At 39.5% G+C, this 16,032-nt stretch overlaps 1 protein-coding gene across 1 annotated transcript in view; it reads right to left on the bottom strand.

Annotated features, from left to right (window-relative positions):
• slc6a8 (solute carrier family 6 member 8) overlaps nt 1-16,032 on the bottom strand; it is a 131,182-nt gene that overhangs the window by 36,269 nt on the left and 78,881 nt on the right. The window lies entirely within an intron of this gene.

Below are 16,032 nucleotides of genomic sequence, written 5' to 3'. Positions count from 1 at the left end.
ATAGAATATTGGATCTCGTTTACCGAGGTTGGTGTTAACTTGGAAGTTTTGTAATAGCAATGTTTCGTCTTGTTTGGTGTGCGTTTGGGCGAACGCTTACATTGCGTTGTTAACATGGTTATTATGCGAGGCCTACTCTTTTGGCTTTTGCCTTTGTGTTGAAATTGAATTTGCCTGATGGCTGGCACACGTGGGAGTGTTAGCCTGCTAACTTAGGAGTTTAAGAAAATAATGGCATAAATATAATTAGAGGGATAGCTTAGAAATTGGTATAATGATGATTCTGTGATTTGGTAAAATGTGGTTTCGTAATGAGGGGTTAAAATAGTGTTTTCTCTCTCCTTGTATGGAGTGGGATGCAGACCATAGCGAAAGTTTTAGTATTAAGATAACATGCTGTTTTCCATGAAGACTGGATTCAGCCAATATAGTCATAGCCTGCAAAAGAGTGTAAAATGACTACGGTCTGTTTATTTTAAATGCTAAATTGAGTTTGGTTAAATAATATAGTTTCTCTTATATGTATTTACCAACGATAACTGGGATAATACTTGTGTTTTTAAAACCAGCGCCTGCTACTCATTCATGGAATTTATATCCTTCAATGGTACGTTAGTGAACAAATAGGGTATTGATGTAAAGGTGTTTAAGGCTACATTGAGTTTCCTTTGGATTTCTCATTGTACCTTGATTATAGTGACGTCATAAATCTGATTTCTGCCTGGATTGCCATTCTTAAGAGTTTCTTAATTTCCACCATAATGTTGAGTTGTTGTATAGATACTGATAAGCACATTTTTACAAACTGCGAAAATATTAGATAGGTTGGACACTAAATCTAGAATCTTCAGTTAACGAACGATGTAGGCTAAATTGAGAGGATGGTCTGGGGACCATAAACGAACATTTGGCCTTGCTAATGGCTCACCATATATGTGTGGAGCTCAGAGCTTCAGGAAGGGTGGGCAGGTCCACTGGGATGGCTTCCGCCACCCTTAACATTATATCAAGGTAGCATATTACTAAGGGTTAAATTCGAGTGTTCAGCCTGTTCTCACACGTGGTAATTTTACCAACACATGTTCAGTTTTGGGATGATAAAACATTAAGTGAAAGCAGAATAAGTTTTCCTTTTGGTTGCTTTAATGTTTACATTTATGATTTCGAATCAAATTGTAGTAAGGGTGGAGACCTTGAGTCATCCAACATTGTTAATTGCTAGAACAAATTCGATGTCTTTGCATGAGATATGCATGGAAGTAGCGATTTTGGCTGACCGCCACTATTTTGAATGACGTAGACTTACATCTAAAATTGAGAAAATTCCCTAGAGTTTAGGAGGTAAATTGAGTCATGATGTTTGTTGGTCTCAAATTAGTTTGGCCGTTGCCTGTGTAAATGCAAATTTTGATATGCTAATTCCTTCACACGAGCGACCGTGTGTGGTACAGTTTTTATTTCCTTTGTTTTTCTTATTTTCGGTTGGTTTGGTTGGATATTCAGTTTGCGACGTTTACTGGATGTATGTTAGATTCCTCCCAACTATCGATTTTCTTTTTAATTTCGGTCCTATAATGGTTCTGCTTTCAAGCTTGAAGTCATTTTCTGTCTTGAACGCAAGGGGGGGGATTGTATGAAATGATTATCTATAGTGGAAAAGAGTTGAACTTAGAGTTCAAATGAAAAAGAGTTGAACTTAGAGTTCAAAGCAAATTAAATAGATACTTAGAGAAGTTGCGTGAATAATCTAGTTTGTCAAATTGGGTTTTTGAAATGTATGTTTTATGTGAAATCTAACATGGTTATGGTTGAGTGGAATACATCTTGCCATTTTTGAAATGGTTTGGCTAAGCAATGACTAATTTGATGGGTGTGTTACTTTTCAGTTAGTTTAGTATTTGATTAGAAGTAATCATATTAATCTTATGCATTATGGAATAAGTGGGTAAAAACGTGCAGGGAGCACATTGTGTTATTCCTTACATGTTTACAAAATGTTGCCATGGTTTATTTGATATTGAGAAAATAATTCTGCATCAATTTATATTTCGGGAAAACCAAGTTGAGAAGTCTTACATAGTCAAAATTGTAAAGAGAGGTACAGACCCACTGTAGCACTCCACTCACTGACACAAAAAAAAAAAACAGTTTGAGATTGATTTTAACTTGTTTGGACTCTTTAGAAGAGAAACAGACATTATCAAAATTGGGTATTCTAATTCTAATTTAAGTTCTGTCCTAGTAAACAATCATTGGAATGTTAATGGTTAACAGAGGTTTCTTTGAGGTGAATGATGAGGGAAAAGTTTGTTTTACTATTGTCAATGCCTGTTTCAAGATAACAACAGTGTCCCTTAGTGATAAGGTGACAATCCTTCAAGACCAGGGTCTGTTATCCTTAGGTTAGTAAACCACCCCCCACTCCAGGGAGAGCCCTGAGGTGATAAAGCAGTAAAAAGGGGGGGTCATGATTTATGACAGGATTTCAGAGTGTGTTTGATGTGCTAGGATAATAAGAAGAGATTGAGAAGTTCACACTGAGTTTCATCTTGTAGAGAAATTAGGCTAAATAACAGTTATGTTAGCTGACCTTCAAGATGGTGTGAAATGTTTGATTTGAAATGAGGTATTTGATCCTATATGTGAAACAATGGGTGAATTTGATTGTAGTTCCGATACAACACAATCAGATGTAAATTATATAGGTGAACTGAGAATTGTTCATGAACTGCTCTTAGAGAGTGGTACTTCAATGTAAGTTTTTGGAACAGTAATAAGAAATGTGAAATTGTGTTCTTCTGTTCTTTGTGTTGGTTGTTACACCAACTATAGAAAAGAGTGGAATTGTTATTTTGCTACACTAGCAGAACAGAAGCACCAGAGATGTTAATGTTTTAACGATACTGTTATTGATTTCAACTGTTCTAATCTATTTGGACAAAAGAAGTAGAGAGACATTGGAAATATAGGGTTTGAGTGTTTGGTAGTGTGTGGTTCTAATGTATCAGCGAGATGCAACAAGCTAACGTGATGGACATATGTGATGATGTACTGTGCAGTTGGAACTAATCTTCTCAAGGATAATTCACACATTCAGATACAGGACACTTGAAAGCGATTCAACAATAGAGGACTTGCTGGAGCCCAGAGAGAGACTGAGCTTGGCATAAAAGGACAACTGTGAGGTGGCTGAGGTGAGATGGATCTCACAGACACACAGACAGACTGTCCTACAGCTGAGAGAGGAGTCTACTCTGGCCCGCTGCATGTCTAGGTGCCGCACGTCTACATGATGCTGGTTTCCTGTGAGCTGGACTGATTCGAGTCCTGATGATTCTGCAATGTGATGGAGAAGGCAACCTCCGACCGAGAGGATGGAGGCGTAGGAAAGATCTACTGCACAACATCATGCAACGCTGATTGGGTCCATACCAGGTACATCTCATCTGCTGTCCAGGTAGCTGAGAGAGGAACCTGGGATCGACGACACGCTACACGAGGATTTCAGTGTTGAAAGGTTAGACGCAGTGAATTGAAGTCACTGAGGGAAAAGTGAATTTTCTGGTGCTAGTAACCAGTCACTTTCTACATGGCCTTTAGCTCTAGAACCTTTAGCTAAAACTGGTCATCTTGGAGTTCACAAGGGAGAACACAGATTCTCCTGGCCTGGCTGATAAAGCAGCTAGAATGGAGACAACAAGAGCTGTGTCTGCATTTGAGCTGTGAAGGACAACACCTTGGAATATACATCTGACTTTTTCGTTCTGTTACACCGACCTGCCAAAGAAATGGAAGAACATCCAAATGGAACCATGGAGAGGACTTTTCAGTGAATTGAGCAATTGGCATGAGAGAACTTTGTAACAGTGATAAATTGAAGGATGCATTCAGTGATAGGTGTTTATGATGATTTTAACATAAAAGTTTTGCTGTACTATGTTATGATTCTGTATGATGACAATGTGTGATCTTGGAGTTTATACGGAAGGTAATGATCTAGAAGAATGTAAAGGAGGATCCAGACATTTCAGATTTGCTCAGTTCTCTAATCACTAAGGATAATAATATTGACTGGGTCATGTTGTTAAAGAGTACTGTTTTGTTGCAGTCTACATCCTAATGGGTGAACTGTTTAAGGTTTGATACCAAGGTTTGACATGGTATCAAGAGGATGGATTGTTGTGGAAATTTCTTATACAATGTATTCTGACTGTATAAAGGAGTGAGTCCCACTGTTAAGATAGGTACAGGAATGTGTGGGACCTGGTATTTGCATAGGGGGCATCTATTGTCTGTCCAGATGGAGATCAATGGGTTTTAGGACAAGATAGGAGAAGATACAACAGGGGGCAGTAAGGCCAGTTGGCCCCTTTGGGTAAACACTACAGTAAACATCATGGCAGGAAGGATAAGGTGGGGGAAGATAGCATTTGACGTTTGTGATAGAACAAAGGAAAAGGTGTTTGATTGACATGAAACAGATGGCAGCATCTTACCACACCCCTTTTTCCTATGTAATAAATACTGTCGAAATGATGTTTTTATTTAGAAACTATCCACCGTTACTTTGTAACCTGTATACTTTCTCCTTGCAAGCAAGATTAAAACCGTTTTATTGCGTAATTGATTTCTCTTGTCTTACCTACCATTTTCATAGAACTTTGGATTTTAGAAATTGCCATCACAGTCATGATTTATGACAGGATTACAGAAGTGTCTTTTATGTGCTAGGATTATAGGAGACTTGGAGACATTCACACTGAGTTTCATCTTGTAGAGAAATTAGGCTAAATAACAGTTATGTAAGCTGACCTTCAAGATGGTGTGAAATGTTTTGATTTGCAATAAGGTATTTGATCCTTTATGTGACACAATGGTGAATTTGATTGTAGTTCTGATACAACACAATCAGATGTAACTTATATAGCAACTGTGATCTGGTTAAATGGTGAACTGAGAATTGTCCATGAACTACTCTTTGAGAGTGATACTTCAATGTAAGCAAACTATCTTAACTGATGAGTTATTGCAACAGTAATGGGGAATTGTGTTCTTCTGTTCTTTGTGTTGGTTGTTAAACCAACTATAGAAAATAGTGGAATTGTTATTTTGCTACACTAGCAGAACAGAAGCACCAGAGATGTTAATGTTTTAACGATACTGTTACTGATTACAACTGTTCTAATCTATTTTGACAAAGGAAGTAGAGAGATATTGGAAATATAGGGTTTAGTGTTTGATTCTAATGTATCAGCGAGATGCAACAAGCTAACGTAATGGACATATGCAGTTGCAATTAATCTTCTCAAGGATAATTCACACTTCAGATACAGGACACTTGAAAGCGATTCGGCAATAGAGGACTTGTTGGAGCCCAGAGAGAGACTGAGCTTGGCTTACAAGGACAACTGTGAGGTGGCTGAGGTGAGATGGATCTCACAGACACACAGACAGACTGTCCAACAGCTGAGAGAGGAGTCGACTCTGGCTCGCTGCACGTCTAGGTGCCGCACGTCTACAGGATGCTGGTTTCCTGTGAGCTGGACTGATTCGAGTCCTGATGATTCTGCAATGTGATGGAGAAGGTAACCTCCGGTCGAGAGGATGGAGACACTGCTGAGAGAGGAACCTGGGGTCGACGACACACGCAACAGGAGTGTGAAAGCTGTCTACCAACTCCCATTGAAGGCCTGCTGTACGACACCAAGCCTGGAGACTGGGTAGTCATCAAGGACTGCAAGAGAAAGCACTGGAGCAAGTTACGCTGGTTGGGTCCATACCAAGTTCAACTGGTCACTCAGTCTGCGGTAAGTTGCTGAACACCATACAATGTAAGAAGGCTCCATGATTAGAAGATACAGCGAAAGAATAGGTAAATTGAAGTTACCTAAGGGTGGCGTGGGTTGTGGTGCTAGTCACCAACAACTCCAACACATCCTGCGACCATGGAGCCAGAGAGACAAGGACCATGGAACTCCTTCAGGAGGTCTGGAGGAATGAGATGCACCATCGGGTGCCTGCTGATTTTTAAGTATTATCATCGTCATATCGATAGTGTGGATTTCTAAACCGCACTGTGATGATCATGGACAGATTGTAAATATGACACCTAATGAAGCAAGGAAAGAGACATTTGTACACCATGAGAAGAGGCCCGAACCACAGATACAGACTTTGTTAATCTCTTGTGACATGATGAGCTGCCCCCCGGATGGGGATTGCTATGTGCTGACAAGCCCAGTATTGAAGGATAATGAGTGGTATTGGACTCACCTGAATACAGGAGGGAACTCTATGTTCCCCTCACACCATTTTTCCAACCATGTGAATAGGTGGAGATGTTATGATAATGTTTATTGTACTGTTGACATTTCCAAACCACTAGGAGTAATCCAGGATTACTGATGTTTCGGTACCAATGGGGGTACCACCACCATGTCCCTTAACAGTTGCACGTACTACTGTAGCTCCTACTCCTGCACCACGTCGTTCTGAACCATGTAGAGTAAGGAGAGCACTGTTAGAGCCAGAAAACATGGCCCTTAGGATAATGGTTGACTTTGCAAAACACAAGAACATGACTTATTGTTGGATTTGCCAACACATACCAACATCTTCACGTTCTCCTATGTTAACCCCTATCCCATTTACAGATAAGGACTGTTATTCCCCGTCAGCCATTCCTGACAGGCAGAGCGGGGCTAACATGGATTTGGTCTATATGGTGATAATAGAATTTAATAACCACCGTCTTCCTATGTGGATAAACATATCCAAATTATTCAGGTTAACCTACACTGAGCAAATAGGAAAAGGTACAGACAGACTGTCACACTAAGGAGGATAGAATCAGAACAGGTAATGGTCCAGGAGCAGAACATTTGTGATGACTTTGGAAGTACATCTAATTGGCATGAGTGGACTTTGTAACAGTGATAAATTGAAGGATGCATTCAGTAATATGTGTTTACACACTCACGTGTCGATGCTGCATATCCAATACTGTCAATATGTCACCTGAAATCATTTCCTTTGACCTATGATTTTAACATAAAAAGATTTTGTTGTACTATGTTATGATTCTGTATGATGACAATGTGTGATCTTGGAGTTTATACGAAGGTAATCGTCTAGAAGAATGTAAATGAGGATCCAGACATTTCAGATTTGTTCCGTTCTCTAAACATTAAGGGTAATGATATTGACTGGGTCATGTTGTTAAAGAGTACTGTTTTGTTGCATTCTACATCCTAATGAGTGAACTGTTTAAGGTTTGATACCAAGGTTTGACATGGTATCAAAGAGGATGGAGTGTTATGGAAATTTTTAACTAAGGTGCATTTGAGAAATGTCTGTCTTTCTATTGGCTGATATGTAAATCTGTACTTTGATTGTGACACACATGTCTGTATAATATCAGAGGATTATTAGGTATTCCTGCCTAGAAGAAGGATGTATTCTTTGTCGTCATATACATGTATGAATGAGTTACTAGTTAAAGATAGGGGTCTGGTGTTTGAATAGGAGACATCCTTGACCGGCACGGGTGGATTAGAGGGGTACTCGTAAATCTGTATAATATCCCTTTAGTGTCTCTGTTGACTATCCAGACATTGTGTCTCCTCAGGAGTTGAGAAGGATAAGGTGGGGGGACAGCCCGCCCTTTGGGTAAACTCTTGTGACAAGACCGATGGCAGCATCTTACCACACCCCTTTTTCTATGTAATAAATACGGATTGTTCATGTATGGAGTTAGAGACACCTCAGACGATTATGTGTGTGTAAGCGGTTGACACGTCTCTCATAATAGTCTCTGTGCATAATAATTAATAAAACGGTTATAATGTACAAAGATAATTTTGTCTCTGTGTCCCTTACTCCGAGTGTCGATACATTGGAATTTCCATCACACTGTTCAGTTTGTTTGTTTGATATTTGATTAGAAGTAATCATATTCATCTCATGCATTATGGAGTAAGTGGGTAAAAATGTGCAGGGAGCACATTTTTGTTATTCCTTATATGGGTACAAAGTTTTTCTATGTTTTAGAAGCTTTACATAGTCTAATTTGTAAAGAGAGGTACAGACCCCCTGGAATGCAATACTCACTCACACAAATACCATTTTTTTTCTGTACTTAATTTCTGTCCTAGTAGGCAATCATTGGAAAGTTGATGGTTAACAGATGTTCCTTTAAGGTGTGAATGATGATACAAAAGGTTTATTTGCTATTTCCTAGCTGGTTTGTTTCTCGAGATTGGAATGTGTTCCTGACTGATAATGGATCTATTCTTCAAGACTAGAGTCAGTTGTCCTTAGGTCAGTAAACCAGCCCCCCTACTCCAGGGTGAGCTCTGGGGAGACAGGGCACGGGGGGGGGGGGGGGGGGGGGGGGGCATGATTTATGACAGGATTACAGAGTGTCTTTGATGTGCTAGGATAAATAAGAGAAATTCTTGGAGAAATTCACACAGAGTTTACTCTTGTAGAGAAATCAGGTAAAATAACAGTTATTTATGTTTTATTATGTTATTTGAACTTCAAGATGGTATGAAATGTTTTGATTGGCAATAAAGTTTTTTATCATTTGTGTTAAACAAAGGCAAATTTGATTGTAGTTGTAATTATCAGATGTAATTACAATCAGATGTAATTATATATCAATTGAGATCCGGTTAGATGATGAACTACTCTTTGAGAGTGATACTTCAATGTAAGCCAACTATCTTAACTGATGAGTAATTTAAACAGTTTTGTTAATTGTTGATTGTTAAACCAACTATAGAATGGAGTGGAATTGTTATTTTTCTACACAAGCAGAAAGGAAGCACCAGAAATGTTAATGTTTAAACTATACTGTTACTGTTTACAACTGTTTTAATCTATTTAGATAAAGGAAGCCGAAAGATATTGGATATACAGGTATACAAGTGTTAAGTAGGACTGGGTTCTAATGCATTAGCAATAAGCAAGAATCTAATGTAAGGGACATATTTTTGATTGTGTGCTGTGCAGTTGCAACTAATCTTCTCAAGGAGAATTCACAGACAGGTACAGGACACTTGAAAGATGAGATAAGATGGATATCACACACATACACACAAACTGACCCACAGCCACAAGCGGACTCTACCCTGGGGTGCCGCACATCTACATTAAAGCATGGTTCCTGACAGCTGGACTAATTCTAGTTCTTATGATTCTGTCATGAGATGGAGAAGGCAACCTCCAACCGAGAGGATTGGATCTCCGGTTCTGGACAACGTTTACTGGGGGCGTGGAAGACCAACTGCACGACATCATGTTACACTGATTGGGTCCATACCAGGTACATCTCATCTGCTATCCAGGTAGCTGAGAGAGGAACCTGGTGTCGACGACACATGCTACAGGAGTGCTTCGGTGTTTAAAGGTTAGGCACAGTGAATTGAAGTCACTGAGGGAAAAGTGAATTTTCTGGTACTGGTAACCATCACTTCTGACCCGGCAGCTATAGAGCCCTTAGCTAAAATTGGTCATCTTGGCATTCACAAAGGAGAGCACACAGATTCTCCTGACCTGGCTGATAAAGCAGCTAGAATGGAGACAACTAGAGCTGTGTCATTGTAACCTGCATTTGAGCTATGAAGGACAACACCTTGGAATATACATCTGACTTTAACGTTCTGTTACAACGGTATGACAAGAAATGGTTCATAACTTACTTGATGTTTGGAGGAGCAGAACATTTGTGATGACTTTGGAATTACATCTAATTTGAACCATGTGAGGACTTTTCAGTGAATCGAGTAATTGGCATGAGAGGACTTTGTATCAGTGACGAATTGAAGGATGTATTCAGTGATAGGTGTTTACACACCCACGTGTCAATGATACATATCCTATACTGTCAGTATATGTGCCACCTGAATTCATTTCCTTTTACCAGTGTTTTTTACATAAAAGGTGTTGCTGTACTATGTTTTAGTTCTGTTTAATGAAAATGTGTGATCTTGGCGTTAATACACAGGTAATGGTGTTTTTGTTCAGTTCTCGAAGTATATGTCGGTGGCCCTGCCTCCTGATAAAACACATTATCGCCAGCTGATTTTTTTGTAATATAGATGTTAGATTTGTGCAGTATGTTGTTTCATTCAAATTTTTTTATTTGCAAATTGCCCATTTTCCTAGGATGCGGTCAGGGACCTACACAATAGCTTACTGCTCGTTAGGATGAAAAGTATAGGCAGCATGAAATGTGAGTGTGAATTTATATTACTTAAAGAAATACATGTTAAAATCTTTAAAAAAATAAAACAAATAAATCAATAACTGTTTGGTGGCTGCGTAAAATAGTACATTTATCATGCAAATGTATTAAACAAGATTGGGGTTGGGTTGTCTGGATTGTTGGCATTGGAGTAGGAATAATTTGGCGGGAATAACGCTACACCATGAACACTGTACCTAGTTATATAAATTGGTTAACACCTTGTTACTGTGTTTAACTTGGTTAATATCTTGTTCATTACAATGTATCTATAGAAACAAGAAGGGAGAAACATTGTATGTTGGACAACCTGGACAGAGCAGCAGAGCGGGACATCAAAAAGCGGAGATGGCGCCGCCAGAGACAGAGACAGAGACAGAGGTTTGTGTATAAATGTGAAGAAAAAAACAGAACCTTTGTTTTATATTAGATTGGAAGTGATGACTCATTTTTCTTACAAAATGTATAAAATAAGGCCACATGTAAAAATTGGTGTATATTCCTTTTTAAATGTATTTAAATTTATCCTCCTATCTTCCTTGAATGTGAATGAGTATGACTTGTTGTAATGTTTGGACAGCTCTAGATTTTTACAGTTTGACATTGTACCGCTTTGACAACATAAATTTGTTGTCTACAGTACTTTCACAGGCTTTGGCCAGTCACAGGCTTTTCACAGGCCTTGGCTGAAGAGAAGCTGCAGTTTGCGGGGGCAACTGAGGACATGATGTCTGATATGGAGACTGACCCCAGTGGATTTTTGGTTTCCTATCCGAGCTCGCGCTCTGCTGAGTTTGAGAACCTGATCAAATCAGCTGACGAATGAAGAAGAGCCAACCACTCTTATGGGGAGAAGAGGTATTCACAAAAACAAAAACCTTTCCACTCATCCACGACCACCACAGCCCTACCCTGGACACCTGATTACACAGCCCTACCCTGGACACCCGATTGCTCATTTTAAGTGAAGAGAAGCTGTGGTTTACCGGTGGAACTGAGGACATGATGTCTGATGTGAAGACTGACCCAGTGGATTTTTGGTTTCCTGATCAAATTAGCAGACCACCTAAGGATACTTGAACTGCCTTCTTAAACACACACAAACACAAGCCTCAGTTGCTGCTACCAGACTCTTCTATTGGTTCAAAGGTTAAAATTGCGTAAAGGCTTTATTCACTTTGACTATTTTCTATCATTACTTTGCCGTGCGGGTCACTTAGAACTTGACTGCTTGCACTATTTTTGTCACAATACTGTTTTTGGTACATTTATTTGATTTGTATAAAAATAGGTAGCATATTGTCTTGCTACCCTGTTAAATAGCTTTATATACACTGTTGGTCAAAAGTTTGGAAACATTTACAGTTTTTGCTGTGTCGAAATGCAATTGGTACTTCTATTCACCAATGTGGTATTCAACTGATCACAAAATATAGTCAGGACATTACAGATGTAAAAAACTTCATCATCACTATTGGAAAAGTACATTCTTGACCAAATCTAGGCCCCATTTCCATAAGACGAGGGGTTATGGGGCAAAACGAAATATCCTAATGTCTTTACTGGAGGACACTCGTTAATGTGAATGGCTGGCATCATTGACAGTCACATCTGTACTCCACTGACATGTTAATACCACACGGCGAGGGGGGGTGTAACAATGGTGTGGTGTGTGTCCAGGCTTGGCGGCAGGATGAAATAAATGAGGGGGCAAATCATATCACTGCACAAACTGTACACCAACAGAAGTGGTATATACGCATGTAAAGCCGATAGTAACATATGACTGTGATAACTGGACCCGGTCTAATTCATATACCATCATCTGTGTAACAAAACTGGGGGGGCACGAGTTTCTGAGGGGGCAATGCCCCCTTTTGCCCCCCCCCCCCCATGGCACTGGGCCTGTGTGTTGCGATATCTACACATTTCGAGTGGTGGGGTTTCCTTAAAAGTAGGGAAGAGTAGAAGAACATCACATGCTGGAGCTTTTGCCAGTCAGGATTCTAACGGTCCTGGGCTGTTGATAGTTTGTTTGTGGTTCATCTTCTTGAAAAGTCACAACATAAACTGGCTTTGGAGTGTTAAGTAATTAAAGACTGTAGTTCTCTGGAATTGGCAACATTCGTAAGAGGTGTAACGATAACTAGGACTAGGAATAGGTTATTTGGCGCAGTGATAGCAACTTCACCTGCTCTGCTGCAAATAACATAGGCGTGAAATAAATATCACAGTAGAGATCACACAACCTCTTTTCCAATAGAATGTTTGGTATGGTGAATATGACTTCATCCTGGAAAACCAGATGCTCATATTTTTGTGGTCTTTGCACCGACTTTAAGTTTTTGATGCCCAATGACGTTCGTGGGCGTAGTGTTGCAACACAAAATAACCCTATCCGACAAAGAAAACCTGGAGTGAGGGCGTGACGATTGTCAATGACCAATGAATATGATTGGACCTCTACTATTCCACATCTTTTCAAACACAAGACAACAATTCACCCAGTTATTATATAGTTGTTTTACCGGTATTCATCTGAACAAAATGATACCTTTCTGTACAGCAGCAATGTATTTTGGTCATATCTATTCAAGCCAACAATTTCAAGCCATGGAAATGTTTACAGAAAATGCAGTCCAAGCAATTCCGCTATTCCAAAATGAGGTAAGATTATTTCGAAAGCAGTACTGTACGTTAGCTAGCTAGCCATCTCGTGTAATAGCTAAGTAGCTATTAAGGATTATAAAGCATATAATAATTGCTACAACATCACACTGACCTCTCAGATGCAGCTGTGAGCCATTATTGGACGGAAAGGGAGAAACATTGTATCTTGGAAAACCTGGACAGATCAACAGAGGGACATCAAAAAGCAGAGACGGCACAGCTAAAGAAAGGTATGTTTATTTTCAAACCTTTGATTTGCAGAAAAAAATATTTTCCATTTCAGAAATAAATGTGTTGTAATTAAAGTATGACTCATAAATAGGTGGTGGACTAAAAAACTAAACCACCACATGGAAAATGACAGTTACTTTCAACTAACTAAATCACAAACTGTGATGGCAATTTCTAAAGTGCAAAACAGTTCTATGAAAATGGTAGGTAAGACAGGAGAAATCAATTGCGCAATAAACGGTTTTAATATACTTGCAAGGAGAGAGTACGCACCAACGCCACAAAAAAGCCTGGTTACAATATCCCTGACAACACCTTGACACGCCTTACAGCTTCAAGCACACTGTAATTTGGAGTGACGAGCCCAAAATAGAGCTTTATGGTCACAACCATAAGGGCTACGTTTGGAGAGGGGTAAACAAGGCCTAAAGTGAACAGAAAACCAGCCCCACTATAAAGCATGGTGGTGCCTCACTGATGTTTTGGGGGTGTGTGAGCTCTAAAGACACAGGGAATCTTGTGAAAATTGATGGCAAGATGAATGCAGCATGTTATCAGAAAATACTGGCAGACAATTTGCATTCTTCTGCACGAAAGCTGCGCATGGGACGATCTTGGACTTTCCAGCACAACAATGACCCTAAGCACAAGGCCAAGTTGACCCTCCAGTGTTTACAGCAGAAAAAGGTGAAGGTTCTGGAGTGGCCATCACAGTCTCCTGACCTTAATATCATTGTGCCACTCTGGAGAGATCTCAAACATGTGGTTCATGCAAGACAACCAAAGACTTTACATGACCTGGAGGCACTTTGCCATGACGAATGGGCAGCTATACCACCTGTAAGAATTCGGGGCCTCATAGACAACTAATAAAAAAGACTACACGCTGTCATTGATGCTAAAGGTGGCAATACACAGTAGTAAAAAGTAAGGGTATGCAGACCTTGAACACAGGTCAGTTTATTTCTTTCTTTGTTGCCATGTTTTGTTTTATTATTGTGTCATTCTATTATGACCTATAGTTGAATATGAATCCCATAAGAGTTTTGCCTGCTCACTCGTTTTCTTTACAAATGGTACATATATTATGACATATAGTTGAATATGAATCCCTTAAGAAATAAAAGGCATGAGTTTTGCCTGCTCACTCATGTTTTCTTTACAAATGGTACATATATTACCAATTCTCCAAGGGTATGCACATTTTTAGCACATCTGTATCGTCGAGCTCTATGCTAAACTAAAGAGTGGTTTTATGAACACCAGGGTGGTGTCAAATGTCTTCCATGGCCTCCCCAATCATCAGGTCTAAACATAATAGACCTTTTATGGGACGTTCTGGAGCACAGAGTGCAAAGTAGAGTTTACACCTCCTTCATCCCATGAAGAATTGGAGGCTTTTCTTCTTGAAGAAAGAGGCAATATTGTACTACACAGTTCAGGACTTTTATGACAGCATTGCAAAAAGGATTGGGGCTTTTCTGAAGGCAAAAAGTGGCCACATTCCTTATTAGGTAATTTATATTAATACCAACAGGTGACAAAGAAAAAACCTGAATAAATTAGTGAAAGAACATAAATGCAAATGCTTCCATAGAGGTGTAATGTATGATACAATAAACCCTCCTATTGTGTTCTCTCTGAAAAATGTAATTCATGATTGTCGCAAGGTTCCGTGACTTTGTCCAGACAGTGCATCTGAACACACAAAATACATTTTCATGATTTTCATAAGTTTGGGTGTCTTGTTTAACATTTGGACACCTGTGGTGTTCCAGGTCAAAAATGACCAGTCATTAGCAATTAATGTGTGGGAGTACAGTTAGTGTATACAATTGAGTTCAGGCACATGCCATTAATCAGATGGACAAAGTTCCTTTGAGCACACACACACACACCTCACTCCCCTTCTTTGCTTCCATAGCATCCCCCATGGGAACCTTTCCCCAACAGAATCTTTCCCACATGATATATATAACTTTTCTAAAGCTTTTTTGAGGCCTTGCTCAAAATTAATTCTGTGGCAGCACAATGACCAAATTATATACTGTGTGTGAGGCTCTTATCTTTTGATCATGATACAGATGAATAGGAGAAGCCAGGACACTGACAGTGAATATGCATTAGAGGAGGAAGTGTCGGATATTTTAAGACAACATCCAGACCAAGAGACAACCAATGTGGAAAAATCCAGTAATGAGGAAGCGGGCTTGCTGACGTTGTTGTTAAATTTCGATCAAAGAATGGGACTTTGTCACTGTCTTCATCCCCGCCTGAGAGGAAAGGTTGGCTGCCTGTTGAAAATATTATCAGGATGACCCCAGGGCCAGTGAGATACGCCATATCCCGGGTTGATGACAAAATCCTGCTTTGAACTGTTCCTGACAATAAAAACTATAGTGATAAACGTGACCACCTTGGAGGGGAGATGCATTTATAAAGACTGGAAGCAGGTAGATTTGGCAGATGCCCAAGGTGAATCCAGGCTGGAAGCAGGGGAAATCCTTCAAGAGGAAACCATTCCTAGAAAAGTTGGGGGAAAGCCTCATTCAAGGGTGCAAACAACTTCCTCAAACACCATCCTTTGCTGGATTGGTGTGAGATATACAAGGGCCAGAAGAAAAATCAATGGCTGCTAGAAACAAAAGAGATATAAGAGGTGCAATTTGTGTGCATCAAGAGATGCCAAAATTAGCATTATGAGCCATGAATGCAGTGCAATTATTTGCAAGGCACATGAAACAACCACCACGTATTGTGCAACATGTGCATGAGAACACACAAAATATAACCACTATTGATTAACAGATTGTGAACATTTTAATATATTTTTTATTGTTAGTAATACTGTTATTGTTACTGTTCGTTAATTAGTTAACTTC

The sequence above is a fragment of the Esox lucius genome, chromosome 12 (genome assembly GCF_011004845.1).
Source record: "Esox lucius isolate fEsoLuc1 chromosome 12, fEsoLuc1.pri, whole genome shotgun sequence".
NCBI classification, from domain to species: Eukaryota; Metazoa; Chordata; class Actinopteri; order Esociformes; family Esocidae; genus Esox; species Esox lucius.
This window is presented reverse-complemented; position numbering and strand designations above follow the sequence as displayed.